Genomic DNA, 24,402 nt, shown 5'->3' with positions numbered 1-24,402 from the left:
ATGACTGATAATGACCACGAATAATTTACGCAATGCTTCCTTGGATGCTATTTTACAAGCAGGTTCTCAGTCTCAGGTCTCATTCTAGTTCAACCCCAAATTTATTAAAGTCTTGGATGAAGCCATGAATTCACTCCTTTAAATAATACTAATGAGCACTAGTAACATTGCAAATGAAAACAGCCCCACCCTCACAGAACCCACAATGCACTAGGGACTTAGATGTCAATCCAAGTATCACACAAATGATTTTTGCAGTAAGGGCTATGCCAGCAAAGAAGGTAAGTAGTATCATAGCACATAAAAGAGGAGTTTGATCTAAGTGGGAAAATCAGGAAAGGCTTTCCTATAGAAGTGACTCTTAAGCTAATTTTTGAAAAATAAGTAGGAGTTACATAAACAAAGACAGGAGGTAAAAGAATTCCAGAGAGAGGAATCGGCTTGCCCCTCAGGGGCCCTGTGCCAGGAGGGACCAGGACTAGTGTGAGGGAATGAAAGGTCAATGAGCAGAGGGTGCAGGAAGCCACAAGGAGCTGCAGTCATCTGCTAGAATGTAAGCTCCATGAGGATCGAGAATTTTTATTACTTTGCTCACAGCTATATCCCCAGGGCCTAGAACTGTCCTAGCACATAGGAGGTACTGAATGAGTGAATGAATGCTGATGTATGAAGCTGGTAGAATATATAGGGGCTATGAACAATAGAAATGTTGAAAGGTTTTAGGTATTGGGATGTTGTAAACAGATATTATCTGTTTTGTAGAGATTCCCCTGGCTTTAGTGTAGTGAGAAGACTGGAGGGGTCAGGAATAGATTTGTAGTACCAGCTAAGGTGAGCATTCCATTTCTGGATGAAGGAAGCTCGAACTAAGCTGTGGTATTGCACAAAGAGCAAAGTGAAGAGTATCGAGAGATGTTTAGGGGACTTGGTGAGGGACTCCTGGACACATAACGGTCCATCATTGGTGAGGGAGGACAATGAGTGCATAGGAAAATAGAATCAGAATTCATCATTATCTCAAAAAGCTGGAAGGAAATGTAATAAATGGGGAGACAGTAAGACAAGCAAATGAAATAAATGGGGAGAATGGCTGAAAATAATATACATAAGAAATACATTAGAATTTTAGGCACCTTCAAGCTTCAGGCATGAATTATCCATAAATGAGGCTGCCACACACTAATGCAATTTAGGCCTTACAAGGAGAATTATTGCGTAAGAAAACAAGATGGCAAATCCTATTGTACTCTGGGTTGGCTGATGGGACCATGCATTCAGCTCTAAGTGACAGATATTAAAATAGACATTCATTGACTGGAACTCACTGAGAAAAGGGCAAGTAATAACACAGTAGAGCAAGTCAGTACATGAAGGAATATCTAAGTTAACAGAGGACATTTAGCAAACACCAGAAAAAAACTCAGAGGGAACAGTCACCTTTAAGTGTTTAAAGGCTCTTATGAGAATGAGAGATGGTTCTTCTGAGGACTCTGGGAGCCTAATCGAGGGTGGGTGTTATAGGAACAAAGTTTTCCACTCAGTGACAGAAAGAGTTTTCTAAATCAATCTGACCCGAAAGAGAAGCCTCAGCCAGCCTGGGGCCTCCCTTGGGGACAGTAAGCAGATGAAAGCCAAAGAAGTCAGGGCCAGGTTGTGAAACACAGGGCCTGTGTTGCCGCTGCTTTGAGACTGAACTTGATCCCCAAAGCTACGAAGCTTATGAGCATTTCAAGGAGGGCAGCAAGCAGCCTGATTCCACTTACATTCTGGAAGGACCTCTCCAGTGTTGGGGACGGCCTGGGCGTCAGCCTGTCAAGAGTGGTTATGAGAGTCCACAGCAGGCACTAGCTCATGCCCAGGTGCTGACACTTTGATTGGGATGGCACTGAAATCAATTTGGAAAGAATGTGATAACTTGACAAAACATCGAGTCTTTGAATCCATAAACACAGAACATCTCTCCATCTATTTAGGTTTAGTTCAATTTCTCTTGTCAATGTTTTATAAATGTGAGCGTGTGATTCTTGCATGCATTTTGTTAGACTTATCTCTGCGTATGTTTTTGGTACTGTTGTAATATGTTGTTTGTAGATTCTTTAGATTTCCTACATAATCATGTCATTTGCAAATAAAGATACTTTTTATTTTTTCCTTTCCAACCTATACACCATTTATTTCTTGTTCTTTTCTTCAGTACAATGTTGAACAGTAGTGAGAGTGGATATCCTTTCCTTGTTTCTGAATTTAGGGATAAAAGTCTTTCAACATCAAGTATGATGTTAGCTATTTTCATACATGACCTTTATTAGGTTGAAGAAGCTCCCTATTATTTCTAGTTTCTTAAGAAACTTTATTATTAATAGATGAATTTTGCTAAATGCTTTTTCTACATGTATTTACATAATCATGAGGTTATTTTCTTTTCTCGTCTGTTGATATGACTAATTATACTGATTAATTTTCAAATATTGAACTAACCGTGCATTCCAAGGATAAACCCACTTGTTCATTATGAGTTATTCTTTTTTTATATATTGATGGATTTGATTTTCTGATATTTTGCCAAGGACTTTTGCATTTATATCCATAAGAAATATTTGGGCTATAGATGTATTTTCCTATAATGTCTTTGTCTGGCTTTGTATTAGGGCAATATTGGTCTTAAAAAAAATGAGTTAGAATGTGTTCTGTTCTCTTCCATTTTTTGGAAAAACTTCTGTGGAATTGGTATTCTTTCTTCTGGAAGTATTTGGTAAAATTCATCACTAAACTTACATGGGCCAGGAGTTTTCTTTGTTTGGAAAGTTTTTTGACTACAAATTTAATTTGTCAATAGCTGTGGCATTGTTTGGACTATCTATTTCCGACTGAGTAAAAGTTGAAGTTTGGGGTTCAAGCAATTTATCTATTTCATATAAGTTCTCAAATTTGTTGGCATGAAGTTATTCCTAATAGTCCCTCATTAATCTTTTTAAAATATTTTTTATTTAGTTTCAAGTATTCAGTACATTGGTTATACATCTATACAGTTCATAAATGATCCCCCTAAAGGTCGTCTTCCTCCCCTGACCCTCCACTTAGCCAACGTATTAATGTTAACTGCATTCCCTATGCCATGCTCCCCATCCCCGTGACTACTAATTTGTACTTCTTTAGCCCTTCACCCCATTCTCCCAGCCCCCCAATCCTCCCTCTCCTCTAACACCAAATTGTCCACTATATTTGTGGGTCTGTTTTTAATTAGTTTGTTCTTTTTTTTCCCTTCAATTCTGCATATAAGTGAAGTAATGTAGTGTTTATCTTTCTCTGTCTGACTTAAATACCTTCTAGATCCATCAAAGCAATATCTTTTTCCATTCCCTTCCTTTTCATATGTAGGGGTCTTGTTTTCTTATCTTTTCAGCCACCCTATCTTTTAGTTGGAGCATTCAATTCTTTTCTATTTAAGGTACTTATTGATAGGAATGTAGTTGTTACCATTCTTTATTCCTGTTTTTGGTACATGTTTTTTCTTCTTAAAGAAGCCCCAACATTTCCTGTAATATTGGCTTGGTGGTGATAAATTCCTTTAGCTTATTTTTGTCTGGGAAGCTCTTTATCTGTCCTTCAACTCTAAATGATAGCTTTGCTGAATAAATTATTCTTGGTTGTAGATCCTGGGTCTTCATCCTGTTGAATATTTTTTGCCAAGACCTTCTGTCTTGCATAGTTTCTTTTTAGAAATCAGCTGCCAGTCGTATGGGTGTTCCCTTATCTGTGATTATTTGTTTTTCTCTTGCTTTTAAAATTCTTCGTATTTAACCTTTGGCATTTTAATTGTGTGTCTTGGTGTGGGCCTCTTTGGATCCATGATTTTTGAAATTCTCTGAGCTTCTTGGGGTTTTATGTCTATTTCCTTCATCAGGTGAGGGAAGTTTTCCATCATTATTTCTTCAAACAGCTGTTCAACATCTTGATTTTCTTCAGTTACGCTGATCAGTAGGATATTTGGAGCCTTAACAGTGTCCCATATCTTCCTTAAATTATTTTTATAGTCTTGGCATCTTTTTTCTTGCCATTCTGATTGAATGTCCTGATTGGTTTTCCTGTCCTCTCAATAGGGCATTTGATCCTTTTCTTTATTCACTTTGTTTATTCCATTTACTATATTTCTCATCTCAGATAATGTGTTCCTCATTTCAGATGGGTTCCCTTTTATAATTTCCATTTCCATTTTTATGTTTTTTATCTCTTTGCTGAATTTATCTACACTTCCCAAAAGTTCATTGAGCATCTTTACAACCAGTGTTTTGAACTCTGCATCTGTTAGATTACTTGACTTTATTATATCTGGATCTCTGTTCTGTTCTCTCCTATGGTTTCTGCTTTTTGTCTTCCCATTTTGGCTGCCTTTCTGTGTTTCTATGTGCTAAGCAAAGCTCCTAAGTCTCCCAGTCTTATTAGTGTGGGTTTGTGAAATAGGTGTCCAGTGGCACAGTCCTGAGAGAGGTTCAGCTGCAGGCCAAACTTAGCCCAAGCCTCTACCCCTCCAGGGCCACCTGTTAAGATTCAGCAAGCAATCCATAGATGCTGTGCTTATAGTTGTCTCAAAAGACCACACCAGACACCGAGGCCAGCTGCCTCCACCAGTGCATCTCAGCAAGGAGCACTTGACTCGCCAAGGACGCACCTGGATGTGGCTTGGCTGGGCCCAAGTTGGGGGAGGCAGGGTTTCAGGGAATCCTCTGGGCAGAGCGACCTCTGTTATGCAGTTTGATGACGTCACAGCTATGGCAGCACTGTATCCGGTGTGCTGGTAGCAGGGAGGGCTCAACAGGGAACAGTGGATTCTGCCAGCACTTCTGTACAGAGCGAGTCTTGCTTCGGCCCTCACTTCGACAATGTCTCCCTATAAGTCCCTGGTGCCCCCTGCATGCAGCCAAATCAGCACTGATGCTCAGAGCGAAAGGTCCGTCGTGACAAAAACCACTCGCGGACACAGCCCCTTTAAAAGGCATCGCCGCCGCCTCTACTGCAGCCTCCGTCTCACTCAGCAGCTCAAACCCGGACAGCCCCACGTCCTCGCCCCGTCCCACCTCCTCCTGTTGCAGGGCGCTTTCTTGGACTTCTCCCTAGTTGTATGGCTTGTTTCTCTAGATCCCAGGCAGTTTTTCCTTGCTGCTTGCTGCTCCTCGTTTCCATCACAACTTTGATTTGGTCGCCAGAGGGATGAACAGAGCCTCTGTCATCTACACCATTTTTTTTCTCCTCAACCTTTTAATTTCTGTAGAATCTGTAGTGAAGTCTTTTCTTTCATTTCCGGTATTAGTAGTTGGCATTGTCTCCTTTTCCGTGATTATACTGGCTAGAAATTTATAAATTAGAGTTTCCTCAATTTTCCTCTACTGTTTTTGTTTCCTATTTCATTGATTTCTGCTCTTTATTTCCTTCTTTCTATTTGCTTTCTGTTTAGCTTACTTTCCTTTTCATAATTTCTTTAGGTGGTAGCTAAGATCATTGTTGTGAGATTTTTCTTCTTTTGTAAGAAACTAATGCTTTATATTTTCCTCTAACCATCTCTTTAGCTATATAAGGCATATTTTTATATGTTGTTTTTATTCATTTAATTCAAAACACTTTAGCATTTCCTTTACGATTCCTTCTTTGATCCTTGAGTTATATAAAAGTGTAGTTTTTAAATTTCTAGTCATTTAGAGTTTTTCCCATATTATTCTCTTATTTATTTCTGGTTTAATGCTAGAATGATCAGAGACCATGCTTTGTATCATTTCAGTCCTTATAAATTTGTGAAGATTAGTTTTGTGGTTCAGAACATGACTTATCTTGGTGAATGTTCCATGTGTATTTGAAAAGAACGTTTATTTTGCTATTGTTCAGTAGAGTGCTCTATGCATGTTGATTAAGTCAGGGGGTTGAGAGCGAGCGCCCTTCAGGTCTTCAGCCACAAGTTGATTGATAGTGTCCCCAGTACGCTCCAGTCCTTCAGTGCCCTTCTGGAATTCTTCGGGATTTATATAATCATAAATATGTATGAACTCAATAATAGAATTTGAGAATGTGTGAAGCGAAACCGATGTAACTAAAAAAATAAAAAGACAATCCATAATTAAATTTGGAGATATCAATACTAATTGCTAGAACAACTAGATAAAGAAGAGAAATTACAAGAGAAAAGAATAAAAGAAGCAGAAATTCCACTCATATTTCTCCATCATTAGTGTTGTATCATCACTATCAAAAATTTATTGCTCCCCTGGTATATATTAACTGTCAGGGGTTACAAACTTCTAAGTCTACAAGGGCCAACCAGGAGAGTAAATAGTTGGAGGTGGCTGGGTAACACCCAGTTTTCAAGGGTGTCAGGGAAACAAGAGGGAGAGGTATAGCCCTGCTGGACAGGAGAGGACAAGCTTGGTCTAAGGAGGAAGGCCCCACTCAGCTGTTAGAGAATGAGAAACATGATGTAGAATGTGACTGGACCTTCTGATTTGGCATGAAACCAAAACGCACATCTTCAAGTGAAATATCTTCACGCTTTAATGTTGGAAAGATAAATCAAAATAATATTCGACACCCCATATAGGCCACTATTTTAGTGCAAACAAACTTGCCTACAGGCCAAGTGCAGCCAAGGGCCTCTGCTTTGCAACTTCAGGTATAAATGTTAATTCTTTCTCTTGGAAATCTCACAATTTAGTTGGAATAGTAAGATATGCACTTGGGTTACACATTTCAAGGGAAAACATGTTGGGATTCATTGACATTTAAGAACAAAATGGAATATATTCTAACTTTTATTCATTCAACGAACATGTACTTATCACCCACCATATGCCAGGCATTATTCTGGGTAGTAGAGATTCATCAGTGAAAAAACAGGTGGAATCTTTGCCCTCAAGGACCTTATAGTCTAGAGAAAAGATAAAGATGGCAAAAATCACAAATAAGTAAATAAGATAGTTATTTATAAGATGATAAATATTATTTTTTTAAAAAAAGATTGCAACTTTCAGGGTAAAGGGGCTGCAATTTTTATCAGGGCAGAGAGAGATGTGGTTACTGAGATGGTCACAACTGATCAATAAGGACATGAAGCAGAGATCCACGGACATCCAGAAGATGAGCTACCAGGAAAGGGAAGAGCCAGTGTGAAGGCCCTGAGGCAGGAGGGTGCCCAGCATGCTAGAGGAAGAGGAGCATGAAAAGTTTTGCTTGAACAGAGTGAGCCCGGGTGAGGGATCGATCAAGGTTGGGCAGGAAGCTAAGAGCACCCTACAAAAGGAGTAATCGAAGAGTGTTAAATAAAGAGACTATTTAAATCTATGGACAGAGTTAAGGTAAATCAGCAAGGTTAGGCCCTGGAGAGTTAACAATAGCTAGACATCTTCAGCACTCCTAAGCCAGCAGGGTCCAACAAAGAGCAGGATCACTGGAACCTGGAGAGAACTGGCTGAAAGGGAGGTCTGTTGACAAGAGATGTGGTCTTTGTTAAAGGAACACAGTCATGACCACGACCAGGCTTAACAAGGAAGAAAACAGAGGACTAAATATCCTGGTCTCTCTCAGCTCCATCTCCTCATTCTGTACCATCAACTGATCCAACTGCAAGCCAAAAGGCAGAGGAACATGTGGGAAGATTCCTGTGGCCAGTCCCCTGGGGAAGACAGCAGGATGGAAAAGGCTGGAGCATGCATCTGGAAGGACAAAAGGAGACTGTCCAAGACAGAGAGCTGTGGGAGATGAGGTCAGAGAGGTACGTGGTTTTGTAAAGACTGCCAGACAATTTTAAAAACATTGGCTTTTACTCTAAATGAAATGTGGAGCCACTGAAGAATTTTTAGCAGAAGGTTAATATGACTGACCTGTATTTTACAAAGATTTACTCTGGCTGCTCTGCAGAAATGGACTGGATGAGCAAAGGGCAGGGGTGGAGGCTATTGGCCCTGACTTGGAACATGGCGATAGCTATGGAAGTATTCTGATTCTGGATATATCAAAATAGATACTACAGGATTTCTGGCTGGATTAAGTATAGGATATAAGAGAAAGAGAAGCTTCAGGATGACTAATGTTTTGACCTGAGGCCCTGGAAAGATAAAGCTGCCTTTGGCTGAGATAAGAGAGTCAACAAATGGAGCTAACTCAGCTGAGTAGGTGGGTGGGCAGGTGGTGGATATATTAAATCTGAGTCTATTAGACGTCCAAATGGAGATACTGAGTAGATAGTTAGATATACTTGTTTGGATTTCATAAGATTTGGACTAAATTTAGGAATCAGCAACATAGAAATACATTGGAAATACGAGAAAGAAGCACTTCCAAAAGGGGAAACATAGAAGCCTTCATGGTGGAGGTGGCATGTAATTTGCATGTTAAAAGATGGAATTTTGACAGCAGAAACATTCCAGATGGAGGAAAAGCTACTAATACAAATGCTAGGATAGGAAAGTGGAGACAAGTTTGGGGAAGGCCGGTGAAGCTGGGAGGGGCTGTGAGCTTGCTGTTAAGGAAAGTCAGAGGCAGAAATGGAAGTAGAACAACTAGAACCATGTTCCTCAGTTCATTTATGCATTTGTCATTTACTCATCCAACATGTACTGACCACGTACTTAGTCTAGGGGCTACGCTCTGTTCTGAACATTAATAGTAGAAACACTTATTGAGCACCGATTATGCATTCAATGAAAAAAAAACTTCGCATCAACAACTTGAAAAGGAAATCTATGGAATGGAAGAAAATATTTGCAAATCATATATCTGATAAGGGGTTGATATCCAAAATATATAAAGGATGCATACGACTCAATAGCAAAACAACAACAACAAAAAACCCAAATAATCCAATTTTAAAAGTGTGCAGAAAAACTGAACAGACATTTTTTTAAAAACGACATACAAAAGGCCAACAGGTACATGAAACTTGTGCTCACCATCACTAACCATCACGGAAATACAAAACAACAAGAATAACAACACACACATACACACAACGTGACCTCACCTCACACCTGTTAGAAGGGCTATCGGCAAAGAGTCTAGAGATAGGTGTTTGAAAGGATGTGGAGAAAAGGGAAAACTGGCGCACCGTTGGTGGGAATGTAAATTGGTGCGGCCACTAGTGAAAAGAGTATAGAGGTTCCTCAAAAAACTGAAAACGGAACTACCATATGATCCAGCAATTCCGCTTCTGTGTATGTATCTGAAGTAAATGAAATCACTATCTCCCGTGGTCACTACAGCATTACTTACAATAGCCAAGACACTGAAACAGCTCAGCGTCTACTGATGGATGAATGAAGTTATGGAATATATATGTGATGGAATATTATTTAGCCATTAAAAATATATATATATAAGGAAATCCTACCACATGACAACATGCTTTAACTTCGAGGGCACTTTGCTAAGTGAAATAAGTCAGAAAGAGAAAGACAAATACCATACAATCTTCCTTATACATGCAATCTAAAAAAAACACTCATAGAAACAGAGAACAGATTGGTGGTTGCTAGAGGTTGAGGACGGCGGTGGGCAAAATGAATGGCGGCCAAAAGGTGCAAACTTCCAGTTATAAAATAAAGTCCTTGGATGTAATGTGCAGCACAGTGACTGTAGTTAATAATGCCATATTGCATATTTGAAAGCTGCTAAGAGAACAGATCTTAAAATTCTCATCCCAAGGAAAAAAGTTTTGTAACTATGTGAAGTGATAAATGTTAATAAGACTTATCATGGTAATCATTTTGCAATATATACATATATCAAATGATTATGCAGTATACTTTAAATTAATACAATGTTGTGTGTCAATTATATCTCAATAAAGCTGGAAACAGAATAAAAAAGATGGAGATTATAAGAACAGTGAAACAAACAAACAAAAAACCCCCCAAAACATTGCATGCTTGACACTGTTCCAGACACTAGGGGTAGAACAATGAATGAAATGGACTGAGGTTCCCACTCTTGTGGGACTTCCAGAATGAAGTTTGTCCAGCCTTAGCAAAGACCCACCTGGCAGGTAAGGTTCCCTTCTGGAGACTCACCTACTGCCTTAGTCCAAGAGGCTCTTAACTCTCACCCTATTTTCTGCTCTGTCCTCTATCTCATGACTCCCAGATGCCAATTCTTTGGTTTTTGATAACCAATCCTTTCTTTCAAATTTTACATTTTCATTAGGAATCTTCTTTTTATATTATGTGTACCTCCGGAATAAATTTTCTGTCAATGAAGTAAAAAACAAAAGAAAAAGAAAAGAACTCCATTTCATCCTTACAACATTCACTAAGGGCCAAACTAAAATTATCCCTAGTTTAAAGATAAGGAAACTAAGAGTCTGAGTGACTCGGCCCAGCTCGCTCAGCTGACAGGACACAGCAGTCATGGTGTGAGCCCAGGCAGTGTGACTCCAGGGCCACCGTCCTTACCACTCTGGTTAGTGCCTGACACTCTGTCCAGAGGACCTATCTAGCACCTGTGGCCATGTTTCCAACAGCCATCAGATGACCTGGCCTCAGGTCAGACTTTCCTCTGCAAGAGATAGGAAACCTGCCCCGCCAAGGGTCAGCTGAGGCACTGGCCCTGCAGCTCCAGGGGCGGAGGTGGGGCTGCAGACCTGGGCAAGGTCACCAAGCTGCTGGCTCTGACCTCACCCGGAAGAGCCAACCGCTCTTTCCAAAATGTCAGTTTCCTGTGTCTTGGCTCCCACAGCAAACCCGGGGTCAAGAGCAGGCAAACGAAACCTCAGCCTGGAAGGTTAGCAGTTAAAGTGTCCCCTTAAACAGCAACTTGTCCCCTCCTCTACACGCTGTTCTCCTCTCAACCCACTTTAAAGGTAAGGAAACCGAGGCTCATAAACACAAAGTCGTTGATTCACCACTTGTGGGCGATTGCATGGCAAAGCCTGTGTTAGAACTCAAACCTCAGGACCTCAGTTCAGCACGCTCCACAACACATGCTAACGGGTTCATGTTCTAAAATTCGGTTCCCTGGTGAGAGGCTGGGATGGGTGTGCGTGTGTGTCTGTGCGTGCGTGTGTGTGTGTGTGTATGTGTGCACGCATGCACGTCCGCGCGCACACGGACACATGTGTGTCGAATCATAGATACAAGCCCAGGACTGACGCTCCCTGCCACTCCCAGGGAAAGGAATTTCTCTCAGCCCAGCTTCTCTTTCAAGAAAATTCGGGTTTTCGGGCATCCGACCCAGTGAATGGGACAGGAAGGAGGAGCCTCCACCCAGCGAGTCCAGCTCAGCTGTCTTTCCTGGAGACGCTCTCGCCTGGGCAACGGGAGGCCTGGGCAAGCAGCATGGCTGGAACTAGTGAGAAATGGAAGGGACGTGAACACCCATCGCTTTGGGAGCGGTCGAGTGATGACGGTGTATTTAGTCAGCAGTGATAAAGAATAAAGCGATCTACTTACAGAGTCAAGGAAAGATCTCTAAGGCCTATTATAAAGCAAAAACTAGAGAAAACATATATACGGTACATACAGTATGGTCCCATTTGTGTACAGAAGTAAACTATGCATATGACTTTGAATGTACAGGGAAAAGATCACATCAGCCTGATGATGGCGATCCATTTATTCATCCCACACCCGAGCGCCCCCTCTGTACCGCTGGAGCGGGGCTGGGTGAGGGATCAGCGGAGAGCAGAGCAGACAGCATCCCTGTCCTGCTACAGCAGTAAGGGAGGGGGCAGAGGAGGGAGAAGGGAACTATGTCTTTTTTTAAAGTTCTCTGTATTATCTAAAGTTTTAACAATACCTTATTGGTGAATGTGCCATTATAAATATGTAACTATGTACATAAACCAAAGAAGAAGGTAAGGACGAAGAGAAGGAGGAAAAATTCCTGACCGAGTTCCCTGTGTCCAGGTACACACAGGAAGGAGGCTTGGCATGCCTCCTTAGGCTGTTACGTCACAATAGGCGACACCAGTTCCCGTGCACAATGGCCACAGTTGCCTTGGAAGGAAAAGGAAGCAAATGAAGTAATATTATATTTTCTGCAACAGGCGTATTCCAATGACTGAAGATTCCACACCCACTGTGGTTTCCTGAGGCCCCACACAGAGCACTGCCTGTAGCTGGTGACAGCCCTGGAGGGGCTCCGTGGACCAATCTCATGAAACTCTGCGTTGTCTTCTGTTAACATGTTCACCTGAAGACATGGTCTCCACACTGTCCTCTCCCTGATCATGCATCTCCTTCTGCCTACGTCCTCCGTAGGGAACCAGCCATTTAGAGAGCTACCTCCCCAATCTCCCATCTTGATGGTGCATTCTGCTGCCCACACAGACCCGTCAAAAGCAAATTATAGAGAATAACACAGATTCACGGAACAACACACCCTTCCACCCTGACCCCCACCCTGTCTTTGTACTTGTCTTCTGGTCTACAGAGAAAAACGCAACAAGACAACCATTGGCCAATAGGGTAGCAAAAATCGTGCTCCCAATTTGATGTGCTCTTTCCTCTCAGTACCAAATTGGATCATTAGATGTGGAGTCAGAACCCTTGGTTCAAATGCCAGCTTCAAGCTATATTGTCTTAGGCATACTTATTCCTATGTTTAAAAGAAAATTATTCCTATTAGTATTATAATTCAATGGAGAAAATGAAAAGACTTACTTCACAGAATAACTGTTCAAATTAAAAGCAGCATTTAAGGTGTTTTGAGTTTTTTAGCCGTGCAAAGCTTGCACACATGTGCGTGCGTGAGCATCTCCTGGCTCTGCCGGTTTTTAGGCCTTTCCACGCACCTGGAAAGTGCAGGGCTGGAGGAAGAGGGACCCAAGTGAGCAGAATGTGCCTGGCAAAGATAAAATCTCAGTTCCCACCAAAAGGCCTACGAAGAAATGTATCCAAGTAAAACCAGACCTGCCTGTTCTCAGAGATGATCGGAACTGGTGAGCTTGGCTGCCCCAGACCAAGAGCTCCTCCCTGGCTGAGTTCTCTCCCCTTGCTCCTCAACGGGCTGGCATCTTCAAAAGACTTGAGTTCTGAAAGCTATTTACTTTGAGTAAATGATAAATTTGTTGTCAATGATAAATTACAGAGGGTGACCTTGAGAAAAATCGAACATTTCCTCTCTCAGACTCTTCCCCTCTTCCTTACATGCCAGTCTTGCTCCTTCTGACTTTGGCCAGTCTGTCTGGAAAAGGCATGCCCAGGTGTCCTGTCCAATATGCGGTCCGGAGGCGCTGGTCCCTTTCTTATTTCACTCACTATCCTTCTACTGTAACCCACATTTACATCAGTCGATAACTCAGGAGATGGTTCTAGGATCACACTTTGAGAAATATGCTACAGATCACAGCTTCCGAAACCCAGACGCACACCCAGCTGCGCTTCCGACTCAAACAGATTTCTCAAAATGCAGATTCCCAGACCTTGCCTTAGCCAGTGAATCATCAAAGCCTGGAAGGATGGTCCCTGAAAATTTTTAAAATACTTCCTAGATGATTACCTGAACTTTTTGGAAATACTGCCCCAGGGATTCCTTTCCAGGGATGAGGAAGGAACAAGGTATAGACTTCAGGCGTCTTCAATGCCAGGCTCTTCTTTCTTAATCTGATCCACACCAAAATTGATGTAAAGCCTTAACCAGCAGGGGGCAGCACAGGCAGGGCCTTTGAGCTGGAGAGAAAATAACATGTGGTGACCTTTTTGATTCTGGTGCAGTGATCACAAGTAACAACCTATAATTGTACCGGAGGCGCCTGTTTATAGAGTTCCTCCAAAGTCGTCGACTCCCGGGACCTCTGTTCCATGCCTGTGAAGCAAGAGGCCTTTGTGTAAGGGAGAGAAGTCAGGTGACTTTTTAGGGTCGATTTCTAATAATCGGCAGAGGTGGGTTTTCCTGCACATGTGTTGGGCGAGAGGGGGATGACAGGGAAGGGGTCATATACAGTAGTTTCATTTCAAACTTAGACGAGAACAAGTACCAGACACACACATGCACACGTGCGCACGCACGCGCGCGCGCACACACACACACACACACACACACACACACAGAGTGCAACCTTCACTCCCTAACCTCACCTCCACTTCAGCAATTCTGCCTAAAAATAAAGTCCAGATGCTTCCAACCTACGCAAACCACATTCCTGCAGTGGTTAAGCAAATAAGTAGAACTAACTTACACATGTACGTACATATGCACAGTTGGCAAAAGTGAGAGTGAGTGAGAACCACCTAAACACATAGGCTAGCTCGTCTCAATCCTTAAAGTATATTTTAATACCATAGACTACTACCTCTCAACTGTTAAAGTGCTAACAAGCCACCTAGCGATCTTATTAAAATGCAGACTCCGATTCTGTAGGCCTGAAGCAGGGCCTGAGTTTTGTATTTTCTAGCAAGTTCCCAGGTGATGTGATGGCCGCTGGTCCAAAAACCACCCTTTGAGCAGTAGTGGCCTATGTCACTCGCTGCCTTTCCTTTCCATGGACGGAGGCCTCGGCGTAGCATGAGGAGGGAGCGACGGGGCTGCCACGCCCTCGGTTCCTGGCCTTTCGCTGTGTGCCCATCTCTCCCCCACCGGAGTAACTCGAGTGTCTAAGGATACATATTGTTCATGCACAGCCCCTAAAGCAAGCTCATCCGTTAACTTCAAACTTACGTGAACAAACTACGATCCTACCATAGGCCTAGGCACCTGAGTCCTTCCAGGAACGATGTTAAACTGAGGCGCTAACCTCTGATATGGTGTGAGTCCCACGCATGCAACACTATGTCGACTTGGAGCAAAGGAGAGGTTTTTTGTGAATGTTTCATTTGTTTTGTTTTAATTTTTTATCACTCAATTCCAGTGATTCTCAACCAGGGGCAACTTTGCCTCTGTGGGGACACTCGATGACATCTGGAGACATTCCTGGATTTCACATACTACCTTCTCATGCGTAGAGGCCAGAGATGCTGCTAAACATCTTGCAATGCATAGGACAGCACCCACGACAACGAATCACCCAGCCCCCAATTTCAGTGCCACCGTCAAGAAATCCTTGCTCTATATAACTCATACTGATCCGAACCTTTGGCAACTTATTGAATAATTATTGGAATATTTCCACAGATCATGAGAAAGAAGAATATTCCAGGCAGCCATTCAAATCAGACACCTTGCCTTCCGTTCACCGGGAAAGTTTAGTGGCCGAGGGGTCCAGTGGCTGGATTTGAATGCCCGTTCTGCTGCTGACAAGCTAGAGGAAAGTGAACAGGTTATACAAAACCTCTCAACTTTAATTTCCTCAGACAGCAAATGACCATAAGCCCCACAAGAGCAGGGACTACTTCTATTGGGGGCAGCAAAGTATATGCATCCTGCTGGCACATAGCAAGTACTTACTGTTTATCGAAGAAATAAATGGGACCTGACTTCCTAATAACAATCTTTTTTTTTTAATCTGACGTTGGTCGCTACTTTTAAAATCTTGATGAGAGACTTAAATGTTAGAGGATTACCTTGTCCTGGCAGGGCCAGGCTTGTGCTCCATGCCATGTATGGCGACCTGTACCACACATGTATCAGCACTGGTGGTGGGAAAAACTGTAGGCTCTAGCGACACACCAACTGGGTTAAAATCTTAGCTCCACCACCACATGCGCTTAGACATTTATTTGACTTACTCTTTCTAAGGCTTAGTTCCTGCCTTTAAAAAACAGGGGTAATAACAATTCCTATCTCACAGTGCTCTCAGAAGAATTACAGTTAAATGAGATAATGGATGCAAAGTCCTCAGCACAGTGCCCGGCACACGGCAAGCCCCCAATAAAAGGAGGCTTTATTATGCTTCTGGCCTCGAGCCTCCAAATCAAGGGCACCTGCTTCGGGGTTACCTCTCCGAAGTAGAGACACAGCACTGAAATCAGAACCTGGCCCCGGACACCAAGCTGAACAGGCTCCCTTCTGCTGCATGGAAAGCCAGGCGCTCACCCCTCTTACTTCACATTTCACATGCCTACCAGGGGGGCTTGCAAAAAATATTCCACACTCTTCTGCACACCCACTTACTCATATTCAGAATACAGCCCCAGTGACTAGATACACACAGCATTTTCATGCTGCTCAGGGGCCAAAGGACACCAATAAAGATGTCAAAGCTGAAAATTGTTTTGAGAGCGAAGAAACAAATGAGGAGAGAAAGCCGCAGCCTTTGATTCAATACTGAATTTTGCATAAAGGCTCTGTGTGACGGTACACAAGAGAACATGCTGCCTCACACTCTGTATTCCATTTTTTATAAGAAAGATGAAAATGGAAAAAAAGCAAACTGATATTAGCAGCATATTAAAGAGAGTGTATTCAAGCATATATCTTGATTTGAGCACACGAACCCATACCATTTATATTTTATAACGTAGTAAAAGCTTGGAGCTGAAAGGAAGCATCTAATCCAATCCTTTCATCTCTGAGATGAGCGCATTGAAGCATCTGGGCATTAAGTAACGGGGCCACACCTTCAGCCTCATAGTGACCAACTTGGGAAGAGGAGCCATGGGCCTTGTCCACTCCTTCAATTCTGGCTGATTCAGGGATTTGATCCCTGAGTGCAGGGGACCGACGGGGAAACCTGGAACCCTTCTTCTCCAAGAGCCCCCCTTCCACTGGCTTGTGAAGTTCACATGTTCATTCGAGCAATCCTTACTGGGAGCTTACTGTGCACCAGACACCCTAGTTCTTGGGCAACAAAGGAGAGCAGGACAGATCCCCATTCTTAATGCACTGAACTTCCGGTGGGCAACACGGCCAATAAACGTGCACAAATAAAGTGTCCAACGTGATTTGCAGCAGTCGTCCATGCTCCGAGGGAAATAAAAATGCACGCTGTACAGAGAGAGACTGACAGGGGAAGGGGAGCTTGGGAGGCCTCACTGAGAACCAGGCCTCACTAGTTCTGTGTCAACCGTGCTGCGTAGGCTCTTCGTGTTAAATCACCAGGTCATTTACGGGAGGCCCGGCCACACTGGCCTTGGCCACACTGTGCCTACTCCCAGGACCTAGTATGGGACAGGCCTCCAAAGGTCAAAGGAGCCCCCAGGAGCAGAGTGGCCAGACAGCATCAGAACGGAAAGCGGACCCCTCCCTTCCCTTTAGTCACTGTGATTCATACAAAGATCATGAGTCAGCCCTTCCAGCCCAGAGGAAGGGCTCAATACAGTCTAAGACTAGATTTTTTTTATCATTATTATGAATTTTTAATTACATAAACACACTCATAAATACTTTTTCGTTATTTAAAAAATAATAATAATAAAGAAATTAAATGAAATAAAAATGGTCCTTAAGGCTAATGTCACTTAAACTCCTCTCTTCCGATCTGGTCATTTGTCAGCCCCCTACCTCTATCCTACCTAGAGCTAAATACTGTTATTATTAATTAAGTGAACAGTGTTTCAGACTGTTTCTTATGCCTTAGAAAAAAACGGTGTGATTTTTATGGGTTCACCTTCATAAACGGTAGCATACTATATGTAATGTCTGCAGCTTCGCTGTGCCCTCATGAGACAATAGGTCTTGAGTAGCTTAACCAGGTGATTACATTTTGCTAATTGCTGTGTAATATTCCCTGATACAATATGCCACCGTTTATATCCCCATGAATTATAAAATGTTCGATTTTCTTTGTATTACGAAATAACACTGTGACGAAATCTCTTCCCTGTCCACTTTGTGAGTGTCCCGCTGTGGCGGATGAAGGACTTCACTCTTAGATGCCATTCCCAGAGGGAAGCAGCATCAGTCACAGGGCTCTCTAAGCACCTAGTGGTTGTCCAGACCCCAGCGCCCTTCCTTTATCATCACCGCCCTCACCATTGACCCACTGCACGATGTCAGGCAAGTCCGTCCGAATGCCCGTGGGACTCTGTGGAGGGAGGAACCTGTTTTCGATGACCTCCAAGAACTCTCACAGTGATGGCAGTCTAGAACTCCCTGATTCCAGGTAGGGAACCTGTGGGCTTTTCTCACAAGGAGAGGTTCAGTTCCCTCTCATAGGTTATAAGGTGCTTGCAGGAGGCCTGCAGATCGCCATGTGTCACCCAAGCCATGGAACACACTTCACTGGTGTTCCTGGAGAAATGACTAGTGCGCACATTCCACTGACTTCTGTTTGCCCTTCTCCATGCTCTTCCTGGATATAAGGGGATATGACGTCACTTTCTGCAAATTTTGCATGAATTCCTGAGTTTGAATCTCTAATTTTTCATGAGATGAGGGAAAAATAATCACCACCTACTTTGCATAGACTTTAGTTTTACAAAGCCACGGTTTCTCATTTCATTCCTGGAACAACCCCGAGATAGCCACAGGAAAGGGATAATTATAATACGTATGATAATGATGTTTAATAGACACTGTTATTCATTAGAGCTGAGTAGACTGAGCCAACAAGAATTAATTGGTTGCCTAAGGTCACATAGCGAGGAAGTGAGGGCAAACCCGGAGCCCAGGTCTTCTGATTCCCAGCACTTTCTCCCGTGTGGGGCAACTAACACCTGTCTTCCCGGCTGTGTGACTGCGAAGACCCATTTGAGATTCTAATAACTGAGAGAGACGTGCATTCTCAGCAGATCTTAGAGGATCTGGTGGAAGACCATACTCAGAGATAGATTTCACATTTTAAAGAGCCAAGCGAAGAGGGAAGGGAGCCAAGTTTATGGAAAGGGGGCATGGGAGTTAATTCAACTGAACTCTAATAAGAGATGAATAAATCCATGTGTCTGAAAGGCTTTTATTCCACTCATTAATTAAAGACACTCTCTGGGATACTTTAGTTAGCTGGTCATGGAAAGCCCCCTGAGGGAGGTGGCACCCAAGCTAAGATTTAGAAGATGAGAAGATTCTAACTTTGCAAAACAAACAAACAAACAAACAAAAAACCATAGGAGAAGAGCAAACCAGGTATAGGGAACAGCATGTTCAAAGTTGCCAAGCTGGGCAAACCCACCGGGAGGCCAAGGAATCCCCTGAGCAGGGAGCCAAAGGGAGAGGCGGCATGAGATAAAGGGGGCCCCTAATGACTGACCTGGGCAGTCAGTGCTAGAGGCGCTCAGAGGGTGTCCCAGAAGAGGATGGGACTTGAAGGAATCTTGAGGAAATGACTGGAAGTAAACAGCTTTCTTCAAGAGAAGCACGGCAGAGGAGGGCACTCTCAGCAGAACTGTAGGCAGGAGACAAATTATTGGTGAATAATGAGTAAGACTCAGTCTCCTAATCTGCAAAATGGGAGAGCAGGATAGAAGGCTCACTGGGGTCCCTTTTAGATACCAATATGGAAACTGAGCCAAGGGCAGCCTGGCCGAGAGACTGGCAAGGCTGAGCCCAGCTCTCAGATCTCCCAGATTCCCATCCAGAGCTGGCTCCACCCCCACTTCTTGCTTCTTCTGGCAGGGAAGACGGTCAGGAAGGAGGCTCGGGCTGTAGTCGGATGTGAGCGCAAGGCTCCAGCAGAGCCCAGCAGCGGGACGGACTGCCCGGAGCTCCCTTGCAGCCCCCAATACTCTGATCTCAAAGCCAGTTCCTTTGTTCCCCCAGGAGCTTCCCAAAGATTTTGGGAACCCCTTTGATTTTTTAAAAAATATTTCTCCACGAAACAATGTAAGGAACAAGAGGAAAAGCATGGCCCCATCACAAAGCTGTTATAGCCAGAAAAACAGGCCTGTGTCATGCGAATTCCATCTTGGTCTCAGGGCTTTCCAGGGAGGCCAGGGGTGCAGACTTGGAGTTAGGGAGCATCACGCGAAGCGCCAGCTCCTGGCGGGAAGTACACTCTTTGCCCAGGACCTGGGTTTCAACCCACACCAGTGGTGCCCTGAAGGATCAAAGGTCCCTGCACTGGCCTAGCACGTGGTCAGACCTCCTGCCAATCTTCAACCACAGGACACTCGGAGCCAAGTGAAAGGAATCTCGAGACTCGTATAAAGGAACTCGATCCTCCATCATAAATGTTGGAACTCAGGCCCAGAGTGGGTCACCTGACAGGCCAGTCATTTGTTCCAAGGCACATAATAGCTAAAGTGTATGAACACTTACTAGATGCCCCATACCGTACTCAACTGTTATCTCTGACATTACTGTTGACACTCAAAATGAGGTTGGCACTGCTACGATCCCTGCCTTACACGCGGAACCTACGGTCCTAAGTAGTTAAGTCACTTGCCTAAGGTCACACAGCTGTGAAGAGCAGAGCCAGGACTCTCTCCAGACCATGTCACCCCACTGTTCTGGGCTTCTTCACACCCTGCTGCCTCAGGACTGTCACAGGACCTCTGGATTCCCAGCCCAGCACAGCCACTTCCATCCTGGGCTCAATCTTGAACATGGTCCTGACTATCTGCACCCCACCAAATTCTTCCACGAAGGAGCCACAAGACCCAACGCCTGTGTCCGGTCCCACCTGCCCTCACACCTGTGATTCTCTCCTTGGCCACTGAGTTCTGCACCCTCTCCTTCCCCCAACCCCAGATGCCACGCCAACTAAGAATAGCTGTTCCTTCTTCTTCCTCAGCTCAAATGTCACCTGTTGAGAGAGATATCCCTGTTTTAGCGTCTTGTACTGCCCTTTCTTTGCTAACTTCACAGATTGTCATCACACGCCTATGTGTTCATTTACGTATTATCTCTTGCCCCATGTTTCTGCCAGGCACCACGCGTAGCATGGAATAAACACTCAATTAGAAGTTGCTGAATAAATGAACGAATGAAAGAATGTGCTAAAAAAAAAAACATTTCTTTAAAATAAAATAAATGTTTGCCAAAATCCTGTACTTGTTCAAGGGATTTTGTTAAAGCCTACATAATCCCGAAGCTTACCTTGACCCAAGGTAATTAGGACCGTGTCCTTCCTGGTCTTTTCTGTGCATTACAGATATAGGTATATGTAATACCCATGTGGGATCTCATTTGCAGCAAAACGACTTAACTATTTTATATACGTATTCTATACGTTCTCTCTGATATACTACATGGATTAGGTCGCACAAACTAATATGTCCACAAATACACATGGTCCTAAAGGATATACCGTATATATTTTTCTGCACTTTTCTTTCCTTAATCATGTACCATGAAAATCTCCCCCCACTACCACATGTAGATCTGTCTCCTATTGTTAAGAATGGCATATTATTTTTCAAATTAAAAGTACTCACTTTTGCTGGGATATTCAAATAGTCTAGGAATAACAGGTAGAAACTATGGGAACACAAGCATCTCATCCCACCATTCCCACGCCTCATAGGCCAGAAGGGTTTTGTATTCAAGATGAGGATGAGTGAGAGTGTATTCACGAATGGACAAGAGTAACAGGGGAGCGGGGTGAGAAGGGAGCAGGCGATGTGGAGGATAGAGCGTAGGATGGAGCTGGATGGGAACAAGAGAAAGGCAACTGGAAAGAAAAGGTGGGGAACTAGACCTGTTAGTCGATTATAGTAATGATGAGGGCAGAGAGTGGGGAAAAGAGCTAGAGGTGACTTCGGTTAGGGACAGGAAGTCAGGAAAGATGGGGGCTCTTTGCGGAGAAGAAAAACATCACGAGGTCAGCTCAACAGCAGACTGGGTGAAGTTGGCCCCTCAAGGTTTCCTCTTTCCCCTTGAAGAAGGTGGAAATTTAGCCCGCCTGGTTTTCCAACATCCAGGAGCGTTTGCCTGTTTATCTCCATTCTGGAGTCTTAAAGTTCAAAACAAACTTCCAAACAAAGGGGCCCCCCGCTCGGCTCCATTCTCCTACAAGGACAGAGCCAAGATTCTGCTTTTCTGATGACTTTCACAGCTGATCCCACTGAGAATCCCACCCCCAGCTTCCTCCTGCGTCTTTCCGTCCTTCCCGTCTGCCTACAATTGTTGTAGACATCCTCACGGGCATAGCTTTTGAAGCTTCTTTTAACCCTTTTCTTCCTATCCTTATAATTATGCAGATTGTTTTCCCCAACAGGAGCTATTTGGGGCTTTTAGAGTGGTCCAAGGCTCAATGGTCTCTCCAATGAGCTGAATTCACCAGCAGCCAGCTGGATTTATTATTAAAAAGTACCCTAGACAAAAAGAACTGGTTAATTCAGCTCCCTGTAGATGGAAATTCTGAGTCATATTTTCATGGACACCACTCAATGGAAAGGCCCACAAGTCTACACAAATAGAAAATGACAAGAGTGTCTCTGAGAGTAGATATAAGTGAGGGATGATACTAATAATTAGCATATGTCATTTTCATTCATGATACATTACATTAAGTATTTAATACACCTAACAATTCACGAGGTAGGTATCATATTATATCCATTTCACAGATGAAGAATTCGAGGCTCATAGAGGCTGAGTATCTTGCCCAAAGTGACATACCTAGTAACTGATGGACCTGGGATTGAAAATCAGCCAGGCTAGAAATCATTCCTGGCCTCTTAACCTGCCCCTATGGGGTTTATCTAATATTAATGCTTTGTTTAGTTAATTATTGTCTACCTCCTGCCTCTCCTCCCACCCCACCCCCAACCAAAATAAAACTTATGCTCCAGGAGGGTATAATCTTTGTCTGTCTCATTCATCATTATATCTCTAGCAGCCAGCACAGGGCTTAGAACTAAGTAGATTTCAATAAATGATTGCTGGGTGAATAAATTAATGAATGAATACTAAGCTTTTATTTGACTATGTCCTATAATCTTAAAGTTTCTGAACACTGAAGCTTTGGGTGATAACTAAATATGCTCACTGAACAGTCCTGTTAATTTTACATATTTAACTTACCCAAATTTTCTCCCAGAAAAAAAAATATATATTTTCCCAAGTGTTAGTACCTAGCAAGTTGCATGCAACAAGGGAATCAAATAAGAAACCCTACCCTAAAAAGGTAGGGAGGTCTCTAAAGAGATGTTTCAGAATGATTTAAATACTTATTAATCACTTACTATGTTTAAAAGCTAGTCTGGGCCTCTGCCTTTTTCAGTAGCAAAAAGTGGAATGCGAATCATCTGGGATACTTGTTTAAAAGGCAGACCAAGGAATCAGAAGCCTGGGAATCTGCATTTTTGCAGGTCTCTCAGGTGATTGTTGCACATATGAAACCTTGAGAACCACTGTGAGGAGGTTAGGGCTACTCTCCTTCCAATGGAAACAAATTTTGTTAAGCTATCAAAATGTGTTTCAAATGCACTGACCCTTCAATTTCTCTAAAGATTCTTTAATCATTATCACACCTTGGGGTCATGGTCTATCAACATTTTTCGCCCTGCATAAGGTAGAAACATTGTAATTACCTAAAAGATGTTCTTTCCGGGTTTTCAAAGGGTTACTGGCTACCTACTTTTTCCCCGCCATCTCAGAGTCTGGTGCACTGGGTCACTCTCACATTGGACAAGCTAGAAATGAGAAGATCTGGTCCAGTTCTGCCATGAGGTGCTGTGTGTCCTAGGGCAGGTAGCTTGGCCTCTCTGACTCACTGTTTCCTATAAGTTGGGGGTATGAGTGTTCACAGCTTTTGAGTCAACACATGCTCTAAACAGAGAGATTTTATATACAAGGATCATGTGTCCTCTCAGTCTTGTTTTTCAACACTCAAAAGTCATGCTTCTGCGATCACGAATTAGGTTCAGAAGATGACAGGGTAAGTAGCTGGGAATGTAAAGAACCCCACCCTACTGAATTAATCATAACCAAAATAAAATCAGAATATAGGTTTCTGTAATAAACACCTACAATAACTAATTTAAAACAAACAAACAAACAAAATGCAACACTTTTGGACAAGAGCTAGTTGCCCATACAAAAACTGGGTGAACCTGTGGGATTGAGTCATAAGGCCACATACCTGCTGTTTGCCTCAGACCAGGAAGTGTTTCAAGGTTGGGGTTCCTAGACCTTCGGCGCTGAGCACTGCATAGTATTAGACCCAGTAGAGACCTGGGGCATTCTGTCAACAAATATTTACTTACACCTACTGTTTGCTAAGCATTATTCTAATTATTGGAGGCTCAGTGGTGAGCCCTATTGGTGAACTCTATTGACAAGACCCATTCTTTCATTGAGCTAACATTCTAGTGGGGAAGAAGGGTGATAAACAGTTGTAACAAATGAATCGGTGACTAGGGGCCTAAAGGAGTAGACAGGGACTTACGTTAGGAGGCTGGGAGGGTCCCCCAATGTCTCATCCACTTGTCGGTGAGATGAAGCAGACAGTTGTGACCTGGCCAAGACCAAGCTAGTTAGAAGCAGGGTTGGAAGTCTTTCTACAAAGCCAATCCTTTCCCCACAGCCTCTCCCAATATTACTTTATTTTCCTGTCACTGTCTAATCTTTAGAGCCCAAAGCCGAGGAAGGGAGACATGAGCTCAAGCACCCCTGTGAAGGCCCCAAGACATGAAGGTCCCTCCACCTCCCCATCACAGTCCAGGACCCAGG

The 24,402-nt window shown here is 43.2% G+C and overlaps 1 long non-coding RNA gene across 2 annotated transcripts; it reads right to left on the bottom strand.

Moving 5' to 3' along the window:
• Positions 1-5,213: 5,213 nt before the first annotated feature.
• Positions 5,214-24,217, bottom strand: LOC107513547. Of its 2 annotated transcripts, none has more exons than XR_001597571.2 (4): positions 24,119-24,217; positions 13,474-13,643; positions 6,829-6,910; positions 5,214-6,079 (listed from the first exon to the last, which is right to left on the bottom strand). It is a non-coding gene; the product is annotated as an uncharacterized LOC107513547 (long non-coding RNA). The 2 variants fall into 2 exon arrangements; XR_001597572.2 differs by lacking the exon at positions 24,119-24,217 and adding an exon at positions 19,037-19,188.
• Between the last annotated feature and the right edge of the window lie 185 nt (positions 24,218-24,402).

This window comes from Rousettus aegyptiacus, unplaced genomic scaffold (assembly GCF_014176215.1).
Source record: "Rousettus aegyptiacus isolate mRouAeg1 unplaced genomic scaffold, mRouAeg1.p scaffold_m13_p_7, whole genome shotgun sequence".
Classification (NCBI taxonomy): Eukaryota; Metazoa; Chordata; class Mammalia; order Chiroptera; family Pteropodidae; genus Rousettus; species Rousettus aegyptiacus.
This window is presented reverse-complemented; position numbering and strand designations above follow the sequence as displayed.